Consider the following 8,129-nt stretch of genomic DNA (forward strand, 5'->3'; position numbering starts at 1 on the left):
CAGGTTAGAAATCAGAAGGGGGTTCAGTACAGTTAGATTGCGGATATACAGACAGGACCATGTACCACATGCTATGGTATCAGCAAAAGCCGGCACAGCCGCCGAGATTGGTCATCATTAACATATTGACGATGAAGAAAGAGGAGATCTCAGGACGATAACTGGCGGCTGCCAACAAGTCTAAAAAGAATGGTCACCTCAATATAAACGCGCTCAGTGTGGAGGATGGAGCGGTCTATTACTGTGCAATGAGCACAGTGTCACAAAGCAGCTACAACCACGTACGGAAGCCTCAGAGAGTATTTTCAATTCCAGTAAATTTGCGTTCCTGCCCTTGTACCGGAGGATGGTTTGATCGGATTCAGAAACATACTCAGGTCTATTTCTCCACAATTGCATTGCCGTCTCTGTCCTTGTATAGGTCAATAGAGGAGCCGTTTCGGATTCGTGAGATTAATCAGCATGTCGCGATGCACAGTAATTTTAAGCTTGGAATATCCACTTCCGAGCAGCAGTAATGAAAGTTCTCAATGTGGGGATAATAAAATCTTTCAGGACCGTTAACTTAGGTCGACCTTATGCCAATGAGTCTGAGCCCCTAGTAGTCTTCAGCGGAACATCGACTTTCTGATCGAAAATACATCAAACCTATGTTGACACTTACTGCTTTCTGTTATGGAGGTTCCCAGATAAGGGACGTGTTTCAAAGAAAGTGTGGTGCTGTCCAAGTGAGTTCTGTAAAATCCACGGGCCTGTGATGATTCCACGTCTCACAAACGTCCAAGCCCGCGGGACCATGTGTACGCTCCTTCCAGATATTTTCACACTGCCTCAGGGGACCCTGTGATCCTGTTGTCGTCTCCGTGGCGCAATCGGTTAGCGCGTTCGGCTGTTAATCGAAAGGTTGGTGGTTCGATCCCACCCAGAGACGAATTGTTGTTCCACTCCTGGATGATATGTTTTTACGGGTGTTTAGGACAGGGCTAAATCGCTGGCTTTGAAAGCAGGCCAAGCAGGCCAGCAGCACAGTTCGATTCCCGTAACAGCCTCCCCGAACAGGCGCCGGAATGTGACGACTATGGGATTTTCAGTGCAACTTCATTTGAAGACGACTCGTGACAATAAGCGATTTTCCTGTTCTGATAACACGTACCGTGCACCGGCTGTGGCATGGAGTTGCCTCTATTGCTGTAATATCCTTCATAGCGCCGAGCTGGGGAATAGCTCAACGATGCTGTGTCTCCCTCGATAACTCAGGAGATTGTGACACCTCCTCACGGACCTGCTAAGAGACGAATGTTGAGCAGGAGTTGGCTATTCATCCCCTTGAGCCTTCTCCAACATTCAATAAGTTCGTGACAGATGCGAACGTGACCTCAGATTCACATTTCACCTACCCCGGCTAACCTTTGATTACCTTTTCAGTTGAGAATCCAACCACATCTGTCTTAAAATCTTCAATGGGCCTATCTCAGCGGTCTCTGGAGAAGAATCCCTCAGAAAAAAAGCCCAAAGATCTACATAACCGGGCCGGGTCGAGCAGTATCTCTGGCCATGATGTGGAGATGCCGGCGCTGGACTGGGGTGAGCACAGTAAGAAGTCTTACAACACCAGGTTAAATGATTCTGTTTTGTGATTCACCTGAGGAAGGAGCTGCCCTCCGAAAGCTCGTGTTTGAAACAAACCTGTTGGACTTTAACCTGGTGTTGTAAGACGTCTTACTGTATCTCTGGCAGCAGCGCATCCCTTCCCGATGAACTTAATGCATTCTATGCTGGGTTTGAGCAGGTAACCAACAATCCACTGTCGAGTGCCCCAGCAGCCCTTAATTCACCCATACCCACCATCACAGTTTCCGAAGTCAGATCGGCCTTCCTGAAAGTGAACCCACGGAACGCGACGGGCCCGGATGGGATCCCTGGTCGTGCACTCAGAGCCTGCGCATACCAGCTGGCAGAGGTATTCACAGACATCTTTAACCTATCCCTACTCCACTCCGAGGTACCCACCTGCTTCAAGAAGACCACCATCATACCGGTACCAAAGAAGAACGAGGCAGCATGCCTCAATGACTACCCTCCGTCGGCCCTGACGTCAGTTGTAATGAAGTGCTTCCAGAGGCTGATCATGAAGCGCATCACCTCCATACTCCTAGAGCGCCTTGACCCACTTCAATTCGCATACCGTCACAACCGGTCAACATTAGACGGCATTTCCCTGGCCCTACACTCATCCCAAGAGCATCTCGAAAACAAGGACACCTACATCAGACTCCTATTTATTGACTACAGCTCCGCCTTCAACACCATAATCCCAAAAATCGCGGGTTCGGATCCCGCCCGTGCCTCGGTGCTGATCCATTCAAAGTCCTCTGTAACGTTTCATTGTCTCGCAAACACTTGCAGCATGAAATATCATCCACCTATTTTCTTCATAGGACATTTCACCTTCAGCTAATGAAAATAATTCCAGACAATTTGGTCTCTGAAAAAAGCGATGTTCAGAGCAGTTCCCCTTTTGTACCTTCTTCGTCAGAACCAAAATAAAGAAAACTAGTCTGTTGAGCCCTGCTATTATTCTGAGTTCTAACCTCCGCATGTCCACCAAAGTCTTGGCATTCTTTCGACTTCGTCCTAAGGTGTGAACCGAGAACTCCAGGGATGATTTGCACAGATTAAGCATCGTTTTTTGATTAGAAACACCTATAGTGACAAAGATAGTTTATAAACAGCTGAAATATAGATTTCTGTCTAGGTTTCCCGTCCTGATATGCATTGGAGTCAACACTGAATCCACTCAACAGCCGAATTCTAACACGGAGTAAACCGAATCCGGCAGCAGAGGGCGCCAAATTCAAGCACGGGCGTCAGAAACTCACCTGATGGTTTCAGCCAAGCCGATAGGATGGGAGGCGAGTGATGTCACAATAGACCCTCTCCCTGCACTGCACTAAGTTCCCTCTCTCCTCCACAATCCCTGACTCAGTTAAGTCCAGTTCACTGAGAGAGATTCAGTCAGACATGTTAGTGATAATACTGGCGGCTTTGGCACAGTAAGTAGTTATAGTGCTAATTAAACCAGATTAGCATATTAATACACATCGGCTGGAGTATAATTAACGATCGGGAATGTCTATGAAGTGCCTGCATCAGAGGTCCCAGAAAATGCCGCAGATACAAGCAAATTTGTATCAAATCTGTTTAAACTCAGGGCGGCACGGTGGCGCAATGGTTGGCACTGCTGCCTCATTGCATTGAGGACACGGGTTCGATCCCGGTCCCAGATCACTGTCCGTGTGGTGTTTGAACATTCTCACTCCCACAACCTAGATGTACAGGCTCAGTGGACTAGCCACGCTAAAAAGCACCTCTTAATTGAACAAACTTAAACTTTATAAAGGAACAACAATCTGTTCATTTCAGTCCTTCGCTTTCGCAGGCCGGCAATGTTCAATCCAGTAGCTCAGTCACCAGTGACAATAACAGTTTCAGAAGGGGCTTCGGTGAAGTTAAATTGCCAATATAAAGGCCCCAACAAGTACAAAATGCAATGATATCAGGAGAAACCGGCACAGCCACCGAGATGGATTATCACCAACAAGTCAGCAATGAAGAAAGATGTGGGTTCAGGACGATATCTGGCGTTTGCTGACAAATCTAAACAGAACGGTTACCTCAGTATAAGCGCATTCGATGTGGAGGATGGGGAGGTCTATTACTGCGCACTGAGAAACAGCGTTAGAGAAAACCTAAAGCCCCGTACACAACACTGAGTGAGTGTTTACAGCATCACTGAGGTTCCTTTCCGAGAAGGAATTGATCCCAGGCTCAGGCAAGCAATCAGGTCAATTTACCGGACATGTCTCTGTCCTTGTGTAGATCAAGAGAGGAATAGTTTGGGAAATCGTGAGAGCTATGGTTGAAAATATCAGCCATGATTGAATGGCAGAGCGGACTCGATGGGCCAAGTGACCTAATTCTGCTCCTATGCCTAATAGTCTTATGGTCTTATTATGGTCTATCATACCGCAAATTGTATTGTAACTTTAAAACCAGAATATCTACCTACCGGCAGAGGGTGGCACTCAACTGAGGAGATGGACGAAAATCATGGCCTGCTCTTGCAGAAAGTCCAAGGACAAAGACCTGTTCTTTTAACGCAAAGCAGAATGGATAAATACATGCTGCGGTACAAAATGTACAAGGTACTTAATGGGCGGCACTGTGGCTCAGTGGGTTGCTCTGCTGCCTCATGCTCCTAGGACCCGCGTTCGATTCCCGGTTTGGTTCTCGATCTGTGCGGAGTCTGCACGTCCTCCCCGTGTCTACGTGGGTTTCCTCCGGGTGCTCCGGTTTCCTCACTCAAGTCCCGAAAAGACGTGTTGTTAGGTGAATTGGACATTCTGAATTCTCCCTCTGTGCACCTGAACAGGGGCCGGAGTGTGGTGACTCGGGAATTTTCACAGTAACTTAATTGCAGTGTTAATGTAAGCCTACTTATGACACTAGTGAAGATTATTATTACGACAATGTACGCTTAATGTATAATAACCGCCGAGCAACATGAGAATTACTAACAGTTGGGACATGGGAAGCACATAGTGCCAGGTTTAGACTTTAATAGAAATCAATTTTTCGATCGAAAATACCTGAAATTTCTGTTGACACGACATGTCTTCTGTTCGATTCCCACGCAGATCAGGGACATACTGCGCCCATTTATGTTATGAAGAGACGTTGCATAGTTTTGGGTGTACAGGATTATGAGGGGCATGGCAGGGTGGATAGGGAGCAGTTGTTCCCCTTAGTTGAAGGGTCAGTTACGGGGGGACACAAGTTCAAGGTGAGGGGCAGGAGGTTCTGGTGAATTTGAGGAAAATCTTATTTAGCCAGAGGATGGTGACTGTCTGGAGTAAACTACGTGGGAGGGTGGTAGAGGCAGTGTGCTCCACATCCATTAAATAGTATCTGGCTGAACACACGGCACGTCTTCACATACAAGGTTATGGAACACGTGCTGGCAAATGAGGTCCTGTAGTTAGTCCTGTATTTTTCACATGCTGGTGCAGACTCGATTGACCGGAAGGCCTCATCTGAATTGCTTGGTTCTGTGCATCTGTGATTCTGAGTGCTATAACACTCCTGGCACTATAATAATTCCGCGAGTGACAAACTTCCAGGATTTCTACGTACATATTTATGTCCAGGTATTGGCTGCCCAATTTTACTGGCCTTGTCTTTCACTGGCGTGTCACTGGCAATCAGAGGAATGCATTTCTCTGCTGCAATAAAGCAAGATGTGATAATGTTGTGATAACAAGTACCGTGAGCCGGCTGCGGTATTGGGATCGCCACACCATTGAAGGATACGGCCTGCTGGACCTCTCGCAAATTCCGACAGCGAGACACCCAAAGCGAGAATCATACCCCTAGACCAACGCGCCCCGCGAAAAGAGCCAAACCATACTGTCATTGCCATCGAAAATCAATCTAACATCTGCGGAGAACGCCAAAAGTACTGCACCATCTCAGGTAGTCAGGCGGCATTTGTCGACAGGACAACAATGTTCGTCTTTCACCATCACCTTTCATTAAAACCGGGACAGGTTAGAAATGTAGTACGTCTTAACCAATTGAACTCTCAGAGGGAGGAAACAGAACAACAGGAAAGGGCTCTAATAGGGGGCAAGTCAGGAGAGATTAAACGAGAAGAGGCCTTGGGACCTGGCCACAGAGTTAGGTTAGCATCAAATCAGAGAATAATGACACCACAGTATGAGGCCATTCCGGCCGCCGTGTCTGTGCCAGCTCTCTGTTAGCGCAATGGAAGAAACAAAGAAACAAAAGATATGTCTGGAGGAGCTATCGATGGCAGATTGATCAACAACTACCGCCCGGACACAGAGAACAAGTGGAAACAAGATTGAAACCCAAATCTGCGATGTAAGGACACACAAAATGGTTGCAGCATTTACAGTGTGAAACTGCTGAACACACACTGAGTGTGAAAATGGATTGAGCCCAGTGGAAAGATGCGCTGCTGTTCCTCGAGTGTCTGTTGAGCTTCTTTGGAACATTTCACGACGCCGAGGTCCGGGAGGTCAGCGTTAAGATGCAGCTCTCCAGTCAGTTCAATTCTCCACTTTGGCTGTGGATTAGATGGGTCATGTCCCCGTGGTTAACACAGATCTGGAGCATCAATTTTATCCAAACGAACTCCAGCTCAGACACTGTCTCTCTCTCTCTCGAGCATCATCTGTGGGGAGAGAAACGACGTAAACATTCTGAGTCCTGAGAAATCTTTTTCAGAGTGGGCCAATGTAAATCAACCCCGCCGTCAGCATCGCAAACAATTCATAATCTCTGACCTGGAGTAAAGGGCCTGCCCTGGATTTAAACCCACGACCACTCCCATAGGCATTGATTGAAAATCCCTAAACGAGAACCAGGCCTCGCGACCAAAGAGCACAAATTTAAGACCGACATTAAGCAAAATATAACTTATGTTAATTTCGATATAATTTCTACATCTCACGGCATTATATGTTGAGACATTTGATAATTTAAGAAACAGCTGTCGCTTGCAACAAGGGACCTGGCCTCTCAAACAGACCATCAGAATCTGCAGCACCGCAGTGAGGTTGTACATTCCGCACGTCCATTAATGGCCAGCGGTTTCTGTAGTGTAGTGGTTATCACATTCGCCTCACACGCGAACGGTCCCCGGTTCGAAACCGGGCAGAAACATCGAGCATTTAGCATTTCGTGTGAGAAAAGTTTGCACAATTATTGGGCACTAAATAATTCTGTTCCTGAATGTTGCCGGAATCTCGTGTGTTCCAGGACTATGAGATTTCGTCTCACACGAGCCACTAAACTGAATTGAACATTAAGGCCCAAGCACTGAATTTTCGGCAGGCAATGAGAGGTGAAGAATTTTCGTATCTTGGCACAGCTCGGATATTAGCAGCTCGTTCATCCACAACAGAATTTCAGCGATTTAGAAATGAACACATTTAATCACCATCTCAAACATGTCTAAATGTGTGACAAATGCAACTTACTGCGGATGCTTCAAACGGAAACAAAAACAGAAAATACTGGATAATCTCAGCAGGTCTGACAGCCTCTGGGGAGCGAAATGGCAGCTGTCGTTTCCAGTCAAGTGGACTCTTTGTCAAAGCTGGAGAACTGGAACTGGAGATTCAGACGATTGTGGGTGGGGGGTGGGGGTGGTGGAGTGCTGTATTGGGCCTCGATAGAGGGCTAGCAATAGGTGGGAAATGACGAAAATGTCTCGGGCAGAAAGAAAAAGGGAATGTAAATCAGGTTAATCAAGGCTATGAAAGGTGCTGATGGTGCATCAAGCGGTCAGAATGTGTTAATGGCAGAACAAAGGTAAGCAGTGCGTCAGAGAACAATTACAAACAGGGATCAGATTGCTGAAGTAGGATGGTATGGGCTGGGGGGAGGTGGGCAATGCTGAGGGTAAAACATATCAATGGAAGGAATGATAAGTTGATGGAAAAACATGTGGTGGAGGGGGAAGTGAGAGTTCACAGTCTGAAGTTGCTGAACTGATAAAATGAAAGGGACAGAGAGCTGTCTGAGTCCACCAGAATTAGTCAATAGAAATGTGAATGCCCACACACAGACACGCTTCTCGGGAACGTATTGGTTCCCTGCAGTTTGAACTCAGCTTCTCAAAGCAAACACAATGTGAATGAATCCCGCCGTCTCCGCCGCAAAGAAATGAAGAAAACATGCGGTTTGACCAACGGAAAACCTCATCGAAGGGCTCGTCCGGGATTTGAACCCGGGATCTCTCGCAAATTCCGTCAGCGAGACACCCAAAGCGAGAATCATAACCCTAGACCAACGATCCCCGCGAAAAGAGCCAAAGCATACTGTAATTGCCATCGAAAATCAATCTAACATCTGCGGAGAACGCCAAAAGTACTGCAACATCTCAGGTAGTCAGGCGGCATTTGTCGACAGGACAACAAAGTTCGTCTTTCACCATCACCTTTCATTAAAACCGGGACAGGTTAGAAATGTGGTACGTCTTAACCAAGTGAATTACCGGAGGGAGGAAACAGAACAGCAGGAAAGGGCTCTAATAGGGGGCA

The 8,129-nt window shown here is 46.9% G+C and overlaps 2 non-coding genes across 2 annotated transcripts; both read left to right on the forward strand.

Moving 5' to 3' along the window:
• The first annotated feature begins 857 nt into the window (after positions 1 to 857).
• On the forward strand, positions 858 to 931 carry trnan-guu. The gene has a single exon. It is a non-coding gene; the product is annotated as a tRNA-Asn (tRNA).
• Positions 932 to 6,674: 5,743 nt separating this feature from the next.
• trnav-cac lies at positions 6,675 to 6,747 on the forward strand. Its single transcript has one exon. It is a non-coding gene; the product is annotated as a tRNA-Val (tRNA).
• The last annotated feature ends 1,382 nt before the right edge of the window (positions 6,748 to 8,129 follow it).

The sequence above is a fragment of the Scyliorhinus canicula genome, unplaced genomic scaffold (assembly GCF_902713615.1).
Source record: "Scyliorhinus canicula unplaced genomic scaffold, sScyCan1.1, whole genome shotgun sequence".
Lineage (NCBI taxonomy): Eukaryota > Metazoa > Chordata > Chondrichthyes > Carcharhiniformes > Scyliorhinidae > Scyliorhinus > Scyliorhinus canicula.